This window comes from Chrysemys picta, chromosome 1 (assembly GCF_011386835.1).
Source record: "Chrysemys picta bellii isolate R12L10 chromosome 1, ASM1138683v2, whole genome shotgun sequence".
Classification (NCBI taxonomy): domain Eukaryota; kingdom Metazoa; phylum Chordata; order Testudines; family Emydidae; genus Chrysemys; species Chrysemys picta.
Window position 1 is genome coordinate 231,320,784 of NC_088791.1, and position 10,134 is coordinate 231,330,917.

General features: G+C 40.7%; 1 protein-coding gene across 8 annotated transcripts in view; it reads right to left on the bottom strand.

Moving 5' to 3' along the window:
• LOC101938142 (granulocyte-macrophage colony-stimulating factor receptor subunit alpha-like) overlaps positions 1-3,360 on the bottom strand; it is a 111,205-nt gene extending 107,845 nt beyond the window's left edge. For 2 of the 8 annotated variants that reach the window (XM_065580794.1, XM_065580795.1), the window contains exon 1: positions 1,800-2,060. The gene's annotated coding sequence lies outside the window, so the exon portion shown is untranslated. Of the gene's footprint in view, positions 1-1,154; positions 1,230-1,799; positions 2,061-3,240 lie in introns of those variants that run through there. The other 6 variants (XM_065580793.1, XM_065580792.1, XM_065580797.1 and 3 more) reach the window with 6 other exon arrangements.
• Between the last annotated feature and the right edge of the window lie 6,774 nt (positions 3,361-10,134).

Below are 10,134 nucleotides of genomic sequence, written 5' to 3' on the forward strand. Positions count from 1 at the left end.
CAGGCCCTCCCAGAGCCAGCACCCTATACCCCTTCCTTCACCCCCAACACTCTGCCCCAGCCCTGACCCCCCCCTCCAAGATCCAGTATCCCGTATCCCCTCCTTCTCCCCAATCCCCTACCTGGGCCTGGTGAAAGTGAGTGTGGGGGGGAGAGTGAGCTACGGGGTGGGTAAGGGGGGATGGAGTGAGCAGGGTGGGGCTTTGGGGTAGGGGCGGGGCCCTCGGGGAAGTGGTGAGGTAGATCCTGGGTTGCCCTTAAATTCAAAAGTGATCTTGAGTGTAAAAAGTTTGTAGACCACTGGTTTAGCATATCTGGCACGTAAATACCTTGCAATGCTAGCTATAAATGTGCCATGCAAATGCCTGTTCTCACTTTCTGGTGACATTGTAAATAAGAAGCGGGCAGCATTATCTCGTGTAGCGATTGGCTGAACAAGAAGTAGGACTGAGTGGACTTGTAGGCGCTGAAGTTTTACATTGTTTTGTTTTTGAGTGCAGTTATGTAACAAAAAGAAATCTACATTTGTAAGTTGCACTTTCACGACAAAGAGATTGCACTACAGTACTTGTATGAGGTGAACTGAAAAATACTATTTCTTTTGTTTATCATTTTTACAGTGCAAATATTTATAATAAAATATAATATACACTTTTATTTCAGTTACAACACAGAAACAATATACATAAATGTAGAAAAACCTCCAAAATATTTAATACATTTCAATTGATATGCTTTTGTCTAACAGTGCGATTAAAAATGCGATTAATCACGATTAAAATATCTTAATCATGATTAATTTTTTTGAGTTAATCGCGTGAGATAACTGTGATTAATCAACAGCCCTAGTTATAATGCTTCTAATTTCCAGCCTGAATTTACTGATGGCTAGTATTTACAGAAAGCAGTCATATCCCCTCTCAGCCTTTGCTTTGATAGGCTAAAGAAGCCAAGCGGAGTCTCTCCTTCTAAGATAGGCTCGCCATTCCGCTGATCTGCACCTGTTCCAGCGGAATTCCTCTTTCTTGAACATGGGTAACCAGAATTGTACACAGAATTCCAAATGAGGGCTTAGCAGTGCCTTGTACGATGGCATTCACACTTCTCTAGCTCAAACAGAAATGCCATTTATAAAATAAGGATAATAATACTTACCTTACAGAGGTGTTGTGAGGGTAAATGGATGCATTGCTGTCGGATGCTAAGAGCACCATATATGTGCAACATCCACTATTACAGGATTGAAATGAAATTAAAAGCCAGGATACATATCAGTCATTGAAATATACATTCAATTCATGCTATTCCTAGAACTGATTCACTCTATGGAGCGATCTGCAACTTACCAAACACAAACCCATGTACAGGAGACAACATACAAATGCTTCCAGTTAGATTATTTTTTAAAAGAAGAAAGAGATAGCAACCTTTCTTCTGGATACACAAAATAGATGTCAGACAAAATAAAGCAACCCAACAGACGAGGGAAAATATTGCTAATGTTTTTCCTGGACCTGGCAGGCAGTGCTGGGAATCTGATCACTCACTTTATTCACATTTAGATATGTATCCTTATGAGCCTTAAGATCATAAATCATAAATAATTATGTGTCATCACAATTTTGGCTAAGACCATCCTCAAATCTGCACTTGGAGGTAGATGAACTCAATCTAAGATAGCTTTTTTTTTTCCATTGCAAATGTTTGTGTTATGTCATAGGAGCCTTGAGAAATAAAAATATCAATAAAAAAACGCAAACAAACAATCAAAGAAACAAACAAAGACAAAAACTAGCTTACCTCCTCCTTGCAAAAGGCTGGTATCTCGTTTAAGTTAGGGTTTGGGGTCTGAGACTCAGAGATGATTGAAATGCTTGAGACTGAAGCTGTCGTACTGCCGCGACAATATCATTGCATAGTATCCGATTCATGGGAGGTGTTGCAAGACTGATATTGAGACAGTTCTTTGGGTCATTTCCTTCTCAGTTTCCGGAACTTCTTCAATCTCCTTGTTTGCAGAATATAATGCTTTTCCTGGACCTGGCAGGCAGTGCTGGAAATCTGCAGAATATAAAGAATTTCACACAAAATGAACATCAAGTTAATTAATAATACACCCTCTTCCCATTTCATCCAGTCCATTTGTGCCTTTGGGTCTACCCTTGGATGTAAACCTATTTTGGATGAAAATTGATCTCCTACAAATAAGCCTGCTTCCACAAACAATACTTTCCCTGTAAGTTCTTCTCACCAAAAGAGCTTTCTGTTCCAATAAGTATCTTATCAGACAGGACCAATGCAAACACAGCAGTATAATTGTGTGTAACGGGATCAAGGCACCTCAGTGCATCTGTTTAACAAACATCTACACTGAATTGTGAAACAAACATTAGTATTTATTACTATTATCATATCAAATCAAAAATACTTCTTGGATAACACGTAAACAATAGTATAGATGGCTGAACTTTAAATATGCACCCCTGGGACTGCTTCCCCTCTCACATGGATTTCACACCTGTGAAATTGCATTACCTTCATTCGAGTCACTCCTGACTAGAATTACTCTTTCATGTACACATGAGGAGAACCAGGTCCAACAACTTGAAATACTAACTTGCACATATATTTAGAAGTAAAAATGAACATTGATTTATTAGGAGTTGCGCCACAGTTCGGGATGTGTGTTGTATCTGTTCGTAATCATAAAAACTCCATTTAATATGAGAAAAAAATTGATTTGAAACATACTATCATAAGTATGATCATAAATTCAGTGCCCATCTTCATTCAGTGCCCATTCATTTCAGGGGATTTAGAACAGTACATAATATTTCATACGTGTGTCCTACAACTCTCACTACAGGAAAAATTAATGAGTCGAGGACAGTCTATTTATTATTAATTATTACTATTATTTTATTATTATAGCACATATAGGCCTCAATCAGGAGTCAAGGCCCTATTATGCCAAGTGCTGTACACACATATAATAACCATAATACCATCACTGCCGCAAAGAGCTTACAATCTAAACCATATCTCGGCATTTCTCTGCTTTTGTCACTTTTAAGTCTTCTCAACCTTAATTTTGTTTGTTTATGGTTTTTGGTCTTTAATATTCTGGGGGCTATTACCATAATAAAAAAAAACCATGTATATTTACAGGTAACTCACATATCTACATTGCATTTTATATCTAATGGCAGGAGAAAATGCAAACAGACCAATCTCCACAAACCTGCAGTGTTTTTGGTTGCTTGGATCTCCTACAGTTGGATTCTCAACAGCAACTTTTCCCTCTAAACAAATTCAAGCAGATGTTTCCTCTTCTTCAGGGTTTCAATTCCTCACTTTCAGCCACAACAACACTGGCGAGGGGCCTGCCGGATATTATTCACTGAGCAAACTTCATCATGGTAGCTGCAGAAGTAAGATTCTTCTTCCCCCTCTTTCCTTCTCCTCCTCACATCATCTCATCCTGAGTCGTTTATGACCCAGATTCTGATCTCACGTGGAGTAAAGCTGGAGTAACTCCAGAATGGATTTACTTTGGCTTTACACCAGCATAACTGAAAACAGAATCTGCTCCTATATATACATAGAATAACCCCCTCTTCCCCTCCCCCACACATTAAAAGAAGATTATTTTGGTTTCAAGCACTTGACCTCCCGTGTGTCAATTCTGTGCCCTGAATAAGACTGGGATTCTGTGGAAAAAAAGGTAGCATATGATCATGTAATTAAAGACTGTATTATAATGCATACACACAAGGGAGCAGAAACAGATTACACAGGCAACCATGAATCTTGCATTTCCTAACTTTCAAGTAGTTGACTGGCCAACCTAAATAACATTTGTAATGTATTTTAATGTAACTTCCTAGGTCTTTTTTGTTTTAATAGGAAATAAGAAAATATCAAATTATATTATGTACCGATCATCCCCATATAAATTATCATGAGGGCTAAACCCTAATTTTTCAGTACCACAGTACAAGCTATTACCACTCGAGCTACAGCCTAACCACAGGGCTACAAGTATATCCTGGGGGCTTATCTACACACAAATCTGCACCTAAATAACTAAATCAGGTTTAGTTCACAGCTCTTATTATTTTGGTGCAAGTCTGTGTGAAAATTTGGAATAAAAGTGTCCTATTTTGATTTTGCTTGTCAGTCTAGAGCACTTTTATTCTGACTTTCACTGAAATAACAAATGGTGTGAATTAAAAGTGACAGTTATTTCAGTGCAAGTTTGTGTGTAGACCAGCTTTCACATGACGCTGCAGCAGAAAGCCACAAAAGATCTTGGTTTCAAATACAAAGTAACGAGACTATCTTGCAGAATCTCAGAGTTGAGATGTAGAGGAAAGTTACCAACAGTCACTATTATTACTACAGCTCTACCTCGATATAACGCTACTCGATTTAACACGAAGTTGGATATAACGTGGTAAAGCAGCGCTCCGGGGGAGTGAGGCTGTGCACTCTGGTGGAGCAAAGCAAGTTCGATATAACATGGCTTCACCTATAACGCAGTACGATTTTTTGGCTCCCAAGGACAGCGTTATATCGAGGTAGAGGTGTATTTCCATTGCTGTTATGTCACCAGGCTTCCAGCACAACAACTGTACCCCAGGAGCACACTGCCTCAACTTTGCCTGTTTCCAGGATTTACCAGGTTATAGCTCCCAAAAGGTATCCAACAGACCTGCCTTTCCCATGGCATCTGGCAAACCAGACAACTTTTCCTCCACTCGGATCATCCCATGGCACCGTCCACTTCATCACCTGTCACAGTTCAAAGTGGGAGGAATTGTCCAAAGAAATAGAAAAGCAGACATAAGAAACCAGGTTCCAGACATCCAATACCTATACACTGCACAGGACCACTGTCTAGGCACAGGTCAGAAGCAGATAGCACAAAGCAACACAAATGAAAGCTGAGGCTGAACAATGCAAGATCTGCTGCTAATAATAAACAATACATGACTTCATCGGCAATTAAGCACCCAATATACCTGGATCACCAAGACCTGGTGAATCATTACCATTCTTCACTGACCTTGGCCACTGACGCACTGGTCCTCAAATGGTCCCTTCCTCTCCATTGCCCACACACTTCTCCCTTGTTTTCTGACCCCCTGCACCGTATGAAGAGGGAGTGGAAACCTGAGTGTTGATGGCAGTGGGGGGAAAAAAGGCTGAATCCAACAGGATGAAACATAATGAATTTTTCAAAGCCTATGTTGAGGCTGTCTTACAGGCTAAACGTATTTTTCTATCAGCCTCTGAGGAAGCAGCCAAATCCTGCCCCAAGGAGCTACCCAGGGTGGTAAACCTCTTCATCAATCATGTATACCTACAACTTGCCACAAAACTGAGCACAAGTGCTCTGAAGAACTATTATTCCACTTAGCTGAAAAGAATACGCACATTTGGGAAGCCTTCTCAAATAGCATGGATCTGCTTTACCTGTACCTACCAAACACAGCCCACCTGCCTTCCCAGAATTCAGTGCATTCACTTATCAAGAAGTTCTGGACACCCTAGAGGAGTCTTGACCCAAGACTTGTGAACCTGACCCATGCCCTTCCTGGCTTGTGAAAGACAGTCATGAAAAACTGGTACTACTCCTGATGGAAATAGATAATGTATCATTTACAGAAGGAATCTTCCCTTTCTCTTTCAAACATACAGTAGTCCAATCAACACTGAAAAAACCCATCCTGGATGCATCAGTTCTAGCCAAATACTGCCCAGTATCAAACCTCTTGTTCCTGAGAAGTTCATGGAGAAGCTAGCCAAAGGCCAACTACAAACTCATCTAACTGAAACTAATATTTTAGACTTGGTACAGTCTGGATTCAGGGAAGAATATGGAACTGAAATCACTTTAGTGGCATTGATGTGTGATCTTCTGTTGTCGGTGGATAGAGGACAGACATCCATTCTCATCACCCTGAACTTTTCTGCAGCATTCAGCACTATTGACTGAAATACTGCTGTCCCGCTTGAGATAAATGGCAGGGGTCCAGGGTAATGTACGAAAATGGTCTGAGTCCTTCCTGGGGAGATGCACCCAATGAGTAGTGATGGGAAACTGTACAACATGAACAGGCACTCTCATTTCCAGAATTCCACAAGGGATCAAATCTCCTCCTCGTGATTTTCAAGTGTACATCCAGCCACTAGTTGAACTGATCAAACAACATGGACTCAATTCCCAGCATTATGCAGATGACACACAGCTCTACCTATCCTTCACTATATCTGACCACACCACTACCACCCATAATGGCTCAGCACTTGGACAAGATCAGCTTGTAGGTGAAGAACAGCTGGTTGAAGCTGAATTTGAGCAAAACAGAGGTGATGCTGTTGAGCATAGGAAATAATTTTGAAAAGTTTGAAACTACAATGCAATCTCTTTGGTCAATTCAGTCTGTTGTCTAGTACTCTTGGATTCCTTGCTGGCACTAAGCAGCATCTGCAAGTAATGCTTTCTACCATCTTCAAAGGGCTAGCAGACTCTCCTGGTGGACAAAGACCTGGCTGCTGTTATTCATACCTTTGTTACCTCTCATCTAGATTAAAGCAATGTAATATACCCGAGCATGAAGCCACCAGTGCATAGGAAACTTCAACTAGAATGCTGCAGTGCATCTTCTCAGCAACACAGAATACCACGAGAACATCAGACCTGTCCTCCAGTCTCTACACTGGCTTTCCATAGAATTTTGAATCAAGTTGAAGGTCTTGATCCTTATCTTTAAGGCATTTCATGATCTGAGCCCAGGGTATCTAAAAGGTCATCTAAAGCACCAGGATGAAGACTGTCGCTGACAACTGTGCACCTCTGTTCCAATGGGACTTTCTACCACAAGGTAGAACACAGGACACCGAAATGTATTTCGGATCAGTCCAAGGCTTTAGAATGAACTTCCCTAAGAAATAAGGATAATCACCAATCTCATCATCTTCCATCCCAATGGAAGGTGCATTTCTTTGACCTAACATAAAAAAATAGGAACATGTGGATTTAAAACAAAAGCACCTGCAATAGACCTAAATCGAGACACTTCACTGCATATGATTGCTCTCTTTAAATATATCAGAGGGATCAATACCAGGGAGGGAGAGGAATTATTTCAGCTCAGTACTAATGTGGACACGAGAACAAATGGATATAAACTGGCCATCGGGAAGTTTAGGCTTGAAATTAGACGAAGGTTTCTAACCATCAGAGGGGTGAAGTTTTGGAACAGCCTTCCGAGGGAAACAGTGGGGGCGAAAGACCTCTCTGGCTTTAAGATTAAGCTTGATAAGTTTATGGAGGGGATGGTTTGATGGGATAAAGTGATTTTAGTCAATAGGTCAATAATGTGCCATCGCTGGTAATTAGTAACAATGGTCAATGATGGGATATTAAAAGTTACTACAGAGAACTATTTCCAGAGGGTCTGGCTAGAGAATCTTGCCCGCATGCTCGGGGTTCAGCTGATCGCCATATTTGGGGTTGGGAAGGAATTTTCTCCAGGGTAGATTGGCAGAGGCCCTGGAGGTTTTTCGCCTTCCTCCGCAGCATGGGGCAGGGGTCGCTTGCTGGAGGATTCTCAGCGATTTGAAGTCTTTAAATCATGATTTGGGGACTTCAACAGCTGAGTCAAGGGAGAGAATTATTCCAGGAGTGGGTGGGTCAGCTTTTGTGGCCTGCATCATGCAGGAGGTCAGACTAGATGATCATAATGGTCCCTTCTGACCTTAGAGTCTATGAGTCTATGCTTCTCCCCATGGGGAGAGGATGAGAGAACAAACAAAGCATGACAGATTTTAGACATGTTGGTCAATGTACTACTGGAAGATGCTCAGATACCATGGTGGTGAACGCAGTGTAAAAATCTATGTAGAATAGAAAGTTATTGCTTAACCACCATTGTAAAGATTGTGACATGGATACAAAAATAGATACTTGTGTAACACCACAAAAAAAAAAACTGTGGCTGGATGACTTCTTTTCTCCCATAAGTTAGTTTATGTTTGTTCAGACTGATAAATCTGAAGTCCTGACAATTACTGATGACCTGTTTTACTAAATATTAATTTGACACTTGGAGAACCTCTTTGTGATTAATTGAACTACTATCATTGTTAGCAAGAAGTATCATTTTCTATATGTCTGTTGACACAGAATTGTAAGCTCTTTAGAGTAGGGACCAGGTCTTCCTATGTTTTGGCACAGTGCCTAGATCATCTGCCTCTGTGGTAATGTATTGCTATGTACTAATACAGGTATGCTGTTCTTCCGAAGTAAAAATGTACACCTCTACCCTGATATAACACTATCCTCGGGAGCCAAAAAATTTTACTGCGTTATAGGTGAAACCGCATTATATCGAATTTGCTTTGATCCCCCGGAGTGCGCAGCCCTGCCCCCCCGGAGCCCTGCTTTACCGTGTTATAGCCGAATTCGTGTTATATCGGGTCACGTTATATCGGGGTGAATATTAATTGATGAACAATCAGTATCTTTTCTTCTTTGTGAACCCACATATCTGTTTCACCATACTTTTCATGTAAAACAAAATAGGAAGTGGCTAAAATGTAGTCTGACTCATTTAAACCCAGAAAAAAGACCCAGAAAAAGGAAACTGTGGATCCACCCCCACTACGTGTCAGAGCAACTGATTGTGTGCAAATAAGGGACTAAGCTGCTTTATGAAAAAGAAAGACGTAACTTAGGCCTGCTCTACACTACAGATTTAGGTCAACGTAAACTGCCTTGCATTGACCTAGCTGTGAAAGTCTCTTCACTTAAATTTGCCCCCCGCCAACATAACTGCCTCTCTGTGGCAAGCTAGTAATGCCACCTTCCTCAGTAGCATAGAGTCACGGTCGGTGTAATCAGATTGATGCAGTGTCAGTGTAGACACTGCGTTGCATATGTTGACTGTTACTTGCTGTCAGGAGCCATCCCACAATGCCCCACACTGACAACACAATCGATACAAGTGCTCCTGGTGAGGACGTGCACCTCTGACACAAGGAGACAAGTGTGCACACCCACAAGTGATTTAATAACTGCTGTGGAATGGTGTGGAAAACAAGAAGAGCTTTTAAGTATCTCTATTAAGGCAGTTCCTGAGCTCAGAGTTTGAACAAGCATCTGCTGGAGGCAAAGTCCTGAAATGGTGAGTTAATCAACACCCAGAAAATTATAATTAAATTGAATCAAAGAAAACGTGATTTATCAAATGGGAAACATGTTGGCACTGTGTTTACTTGCATGTTCCTTGGTGGACTAATGTAAAGACTTCCCAGTCTCCCAGTCACAGCAGGCATAGTACAAATTATCATTCCACTACTATTATATTGGATCAGCTCTAAGGGTGGAAACCTGCACAAGGAAAAGAGAAGTTAATTCTCCAGCATCATCTGGAAGAGTGCTGGATGGCACATGTAGCTTTCCAAAGTCCCAGGCAACAGGGAATCTATTGCATGGACGTGACAGAAAAGCTCCTGACTAAATCTTCTTTCTCATGAGTGTATGGTCAAAGCAGTCAGGCAACTGAGGGGCATGTTATCTTAAATTTTAGAGAATTCCATATTTAAAACCCTAGGAAATTGGACGCTTTTGGATTAATTTGACATTTCAAATACAAGTGGCTTTTCCGTGGTTTGGAACATTTTCGGAGAGAGTATTCTGCACTTTCCGAAAAATCAGGCCCTTAAAAGGTATCTCAGCTGGGGCGTCCAAAATCACTTTTGATCAATTAGGCCACACTGGACTGTCCAATACTAGAACATTTACTGTTATTTGAACATACCCAACATACTACTCCTGTTTTACAATAAATATCAGTCTCTGAAGAGAGACGTGAATGCAGCTGTTCACTTAGCTGAGTTTGCATTATTCAGAGAAAAACAAGTTGCATTGTTTCATAAGATCTCTTCAACAATATGTGCTATCAAAAGTGCAATGTAAGTTTCTGAGAATTCTGGACATTTCACAAGTGCTGTTTAATCTGTTACAAGATGATTCCGTGTAGTAAGAACTCCAGCTACTCTTTGAATGATATGAACATAAATTGTTTGACCTCTTTCTTTTTTTCAGCTTTAATTAAAAAAAAAA